This window comes from Rhineura floridana, chromosome 1 (genome assembly GCF_030035675.1).
Source record: "Rhineura floridana isolate rRhiFlo1 chromosome 1, rRhiFlo1.hap2, whole genome shotgun sequence".
Classification (NCBI taxonomy): domain Eukaryota; kingdom Metazoa; phylum Chordata; class Lepidosauria; order Squamata; family Rhineuridae; genus Rhineura; species Rhineura floridana.
In genome coordinates, this window is record NC_084480.1 from 264,819,728 (window position 1) to 264,825,562 (window position 5,835).

At 39.5% G+C, this 5,835-nt stretch overlaps 1 long non-coding RNA gene across 1 annotated transcript; it reads left to right on the forward strand.

Annotated features, from left to right (window-relative positions):
* The first annotated feature begins 519 nt into the window (after positions 1 to 519).
* On the forward strand, positions 520 to 5,579 carry LOC133373157 (uncharacterized). The gene is made up of 3 exons (XR_009759621.1): positions 520 to 893; positions 2,693 to 2,782; positions 4,039 to 5,579. It is a non-coding gene; the product is annotated as an uncharacterized LOC133373157 (long non-coding RNA).
* The last annotated feature ends 256 nt before the right edge of the window (positions 5,580 to 5,835 follow it).

The following is a 5,835-nucleotide window of genomic DNA, read 5'->3' on the forward strand; positions in this document are numbered from 1 at the left end:
ATCAGGCTGAATGCCTGAGTAGGGCTCAAGATGTGAATTAATTCTTTGTACTAGAGTGATGGCATGTCTTCCATGAATGTGTGTTTTGTCGTCATATATTCATTTTGTTGGAGCAATGAAAGTTTTTTTGCCAAATGTTATGTGTCATTTCCAGAAACACTATTGCATAAATTGTTGTTTCTGGAAAGAGGTCTATTGTATGTAACAGGGTGGGTGGGTTACACTTAATTTTAAAGCCAGTGGTGCAAAGATATGTCTTATAAATGGAACAATAATCCCTGGCACTATTAAAAAGCCCTTTACAGTTGCTGTTGAAATGAGAAAGCGAACAAATTGTGATGGATTTCAGTGGGAGAAGGTTTGGGGAAAGTAACATTTTATATTCTTGTAGCAACACACCCAATAGTGACAATTTCAAATTTGACCAAAAGAGGGCTCCAGTGCTTTGATTTAAGCTGCTAGTAATGGGGTCCTAGACTATTTGTTCTTTAATTGTGAAAGTAAATCTCCTGATTTGACTCTCCTGGATTTTGTAGGACGTGAATGAGAATGGAACTGTTTAAAGCCATGCTATAAGGATGATGCTTCCTAGGCTAGTTGAAGTGGTTTCCCCTTCTCTCTTTATAGTGTTAAAAAAAGCAGAGTGGACCAATGACTTCAGCCTGAACTAGAAACGGGCTTGACGACGGGCTGTTATATTGTGTAACAGATTCTCAGCTGACCACATTGTAAGCCTTAAAGTAGAGATTTCCTGTGCATACCCTTTTTATGAGAGCTGCTTGTCCCCCATAGTCACTCCTCCCAATGAATGCTTTGGCCTGATTGTTCACCATAAGAAGAAGCCATCATTTTGTATTTTCCTTCAGCTCTTCTAAATGGGATTTTGAGCAAAGGTGAGCAACACAGTGGGTGGTTTGAGCTTGGGGAAAATGGCTGTGTGGCCTGTCTTTAAAGTTACATGGCTTCTCCTGGCTGAGGGATAAGCATTTTGGAAAGCATTTTGGGGTAGGAAACACGTTGCAATTCATCTGTATGTAAGCATTAGGTGTGTGTACAATGAAATACATGTATGGTTGCTGTACATCTCAATTTGTACAATTCAGGCTAGAATATTCAAAACAAACTAAAGAGATACTTTCTGAATCAGGGAGTTTTTTCTATCCATCTTCAGCTCCCCTCTTCAGAAGAGCCAGTGTGGTGTAGTGGTTAGAGTGTTGGACTGGGACTTTGGAGACCAGGGTTCAAATCTCCGCTCAACCATGAAGCTCACTGGGTGACCTTGGGCCAGTCACTGCCTCTCAGCCTAACCTACCTCATAGGGTTGTTGTGAGGATTAAACCAGGAGGGGGAGAACCATGTTTGTACGCCACCTTGAGCTCCTTGGAGGAAAGGTGGGAGATAAGTGTAATAACAAATACAATTTGTTAAATTTGTCAAATAAAACTCAAGGACAGGGCTAAATAGCATAGCCCATAGACCCTTTGTATCCATGCTGCTTATTCCTGCAAATAACATATTAATGCATTATTAATGCCCCAATTGTCTTCTATGCATAGCAAAATGTTGCACATATAGAAGAGCTGCTTCACATATGTAATCCCCTGTGATGGACAAATCCACAATGCTCTCCTGTTTGTAGATGAAAACCCACAGGGCAACCCACTGTGCATATGCAGGAGAAATCTCCTGTTTGATTAGGGGATCTGAAGATCTCTTTTCATGTGGCTGCAAGGATGATGCTGTGTGCCCTGCTGATTGGCTATCCAACACCTTAGCTAGTTGTCTATGTCTAATGAACAGGACCAAATGATCATACAGTCCTTTGCTGCATGAACTCAGAAACTGAATTGAAGGTGCTAGGATCACTGTGTGAACATAGGAAGCTGTGTTATACTGAGTCAGACGGTTGATCTATCTAGTGCAGTATTTTCTATACTGACTGACAGTTGCTGTCCAGGGTTTCAGATGGGAGACATTTCTAGCCCTACCTTGGAATACTGGGGGTTGAATGTGAGACCTTCTGAATGCAAAGTGGATGCTCTACCACTGAGCTACCGCCCTTTCTCAAAGGGCCTATTGTCTACTGAGTATCTGTTGAGAACCAAACTAGACATAACTTGTGAGCATTTTTCTCTCCTCCCAAGGACTGGGAGGTAGCAAGGGTCAGACTTGGGAGAGGATAGGGGGGAAAAGATTAAGCATCTTTTTCCAGAGCACCATTTCCTTGATTTTCAAAGTAGCCATGTGGGGCTGAAAATTAGTGTAAAACCATGGAAGATCCAATCTCAGATCTCCTGCTTTGTGTCCCATTTGGCCTTGAGTGGCATGAGGTGTATAAAAGATCATTTCTGTTCAACACAAAATATTTTAAAGTATGCACACACACACACACATACGTATAGACAGATATGTGTGTGTGCATAGTCTCTTATAGATAAGCATATGCAATGTACTAACGCATCTAGGTATGTTTATATCTGTTTCTTTCCTTCTTTCCTTTCCTCAATGTAATTGAAAACAAGCAGAAAACAGATGGATATTGTTACAGAGGGAAGATGAGAAGATATACCATTTGTAGTGCTGATTACAGTAACAGTGAATTATATTCTGCTTTTCAGTTGTTGGCTTTGTAGCTGAATATGGCCTCTCTTACCACCTCTGAGTTACTTTTCTGTATGCTAATTTTTTACAGTTTTCATCTAATGGGTGAATGTTATCATGCCTGCATAGTGAACCCAATGAAAATGGTTGAGGAGAAAGGATGTGAACTGCATTGCAATGTGTAAGTGCTGCCCATAGTACCATCTTGGAATTTAACTATTGAGTTTACTAATTTTTTTTTAAAAAACCTACATTGCTAACCGATTAATTTTGCCCAAGATTAGGCATGTACATATTTGCTGAGCCACATGTTTAAATATCCCACACTGTGGTTGCATCCTGTGCACAGTTATGTTCAAATCATTCGGATTAAAGGAAACTTTTTGCACAAATGTGTGCTCATTTTCTTTGTGACTGACACAGTATTTTTATGGGATTTTTCAAACACGAACCGTGTAACTATGGAGGAGAAAAATCCTAATGAATATATAACTATGCCCCTGAAAATGTAGAAATGATTTGTGCCAGAATTGTTAAAAGCTAAATATACATATGACCATGTATACAGCTATGAAAAGAAAGCGTGCACACACAAGCCACCTTCTTAGGGAATAATATAACACATTTCATTGTCAATGGAAAACTTCCTGTAAAATAAAAATGGCCCCTGTATGACAATACTTTACCTCCCTGCACTTTTTATGCTTAGAAATAAATGAGGATTCCACCTTGGTAAAAATGTAAAATGACACTTCTTTCAATACAAATGTCTCCCCTTAAAATCAATTTCATCTTTGTTTCGTCAAAAAGAACAACAAAAAAATTATACAGGGCTATAAGTAATGGCTACCTGCAGCTTTCTTAATAAATATTTCTGGAGCACCAAAAAGCTTCAAAAAATGCACGGAGATGGTTTCTTTTCCCTCATGAATCTGACATACCATATGAAGAACATATATAAATAGATTATCTGGATTCTGATCCAACCATTCCTTTTCCAGGAGAAGAGTCTCTCTCCACCCCACCCTGCTCCATAATTCTTTATTTTTCTAAAGCTGCTGCCTTTCGGAATGTGTTAGGGATTCTGTGACATTTCAGGAAATGCTATAAATATGCATATAAATATGCATCCACAGGTACAGTTATGCCCGGATATATATAAACATTACAGGGCCCTTTAGTAGAATCCCCTTATCTTGTCTAGGCATGATTAAAAGATATGCTAATCAAAGCCCAACTGGAATATTTTGCTTGCAATCTTGGTTGAATTTTCGTTGTTGGATACACATATTTTTCTTTCCCTATAATTTCAGAAAGTGGAAATGATTTCTTTGTTTCAGGCTTCCTAACTCAGGATCCTTCCCTACCCAGACCTGTTTATTTCCATTACTTAAATACCATATTCCTTTTTAAAATTTATTTTTTTATTTGAAACAGTGTCCATTATGCCGAAAAGATTCATAATTGAAAACTACAGCAAGGAGAGATTTATGCAAACCTGTTTTCATCTTCAGTGATGCAAGCATTCTCCTTGCAGAGTCAATGTGATGTTAATGTAGGTAAGATAAGTCCATGAGCCATATCATTGTTTGCGCTGTTACTGTTGACTGGAAGCTGTGCTGTTGCATTATCTGCATCTTTTCATGTATTGGTATACTGTATAAAATAAGGTGGTGGTGGGGACCCACCAGCTAACCTGATGGGGTTGTATAAAGCTGGCTTTTAATGAAACAGCACGCTGGAAATTCTAGTCTCCTGTCGCGGTTTATGCTTCTCTTTTCTCCAGGGCGCATTGGCTCAGGCTGCACTATATTCAGGCTAAATGGATTGCAGTTTTAAATGCACTACCCAGTGCTGCTGACTAATACCATTCCAGCCTGATTCCCCCAGCTTCCTCCAGCCCCCTCCCACCACCCTGCATCTTCCGTCAACAGCACATGGACAAGGCATCAGGCAGTAATATTGGCGAACGTTTTGCATTGGCTTGATGAAGAAGAATATTCAAGGAGGGAGAACTGAGCAAGGCCCCTGAAACTCGCCCACTCACTGATGTTGCAGAGGACTGTTTTCCTACAAGATAAGAAGTGTAAGAAAAGGCAGTAAATTGGAAGGCTTTCAGGGAATGGTGTTTGTGGCTCGCTGGCTTCCTCTCCTCCCCCTCTTCCCCCCTTTTCACCATAATATTAGCGTTGTATAGATTTAATAATTAGGTGATTGGAGACATTTTGATGATGGAGCAGTTTCTATGATCTGCAAAAGACAGCATCTGTTTTTCTCATGTACCAATTAATTATTGATGCAACTGAAAATGCAGTAGACTTTTCTTTTTCTCCCCTGCGGAAGAAGAAAGATTGGGTGTTTTAGCAAGATGGAGAGGAAATTATATCATCCTGACCTTGAAAGTTGCTGAATTTTTTTAATAATATAGAAATCAAAGAAACGAGTAAATACACAGTTTGCTTCTTACCATTGCTGCCTAAGCCAAGGAGGGCCTTGCAGTGAAATAATCACCTTTATCTTTGTTTTCTATGTCCAGCTGTTAGCTTTTTCATTTTAAAAAATGGTATTGTCCTACTCACTGTTCCATGAACTAGCTTTCTTCCCAGTGTCCCTTCAAGTGAGCAGCCCTCTTCTTCAGGAAAACCATTCAAAATATATGGGTTTCTTTTTCTTTTTGGGATGCAGTTCTTGAGCCCAGGGAAACTGGCCCAATGTGGGGGCTTTCTAAAGTTATCTGAAAAGGAATGTTTGCTGGAAATCATACAATGTGATGCTTTGCTTTCGTGTCAATCGTTTCATGTGTCTTGACATCCGCCAAAGATCTTAAACTCCTTTAAAAAAAAAAAAAAAAACCTCTGATTAGAGCTCATGTATACATGTTATGCATTTATATAAGGGTCACAGCTTGTAATCACCTACTTTGCCATTGGCGATTAATCTAAAAAAGATCGAATAATTCACTGCCCCATGCCATTCACATATCGCTTGCTACCATCTGTTCTTCTCAGCAGCAGTAAATGATGGGTAATTAACTCAGTGCCTTTGTCTTTCCCTTGCTGAATGTCTGACACATATAGATTTGGTTCTCTCTCTCTTTATCTCTGACTCTCTTTGTACGGGAAGGGAAGAGGAAAAGGAAGATGTGAGGGAAAGAAATGAATGATGCTGCATATTCCTGACTTGAGGGGGAAAGGCAACACAAAAATATGTTGAAAGGAATAAGCAGAAGGCCCC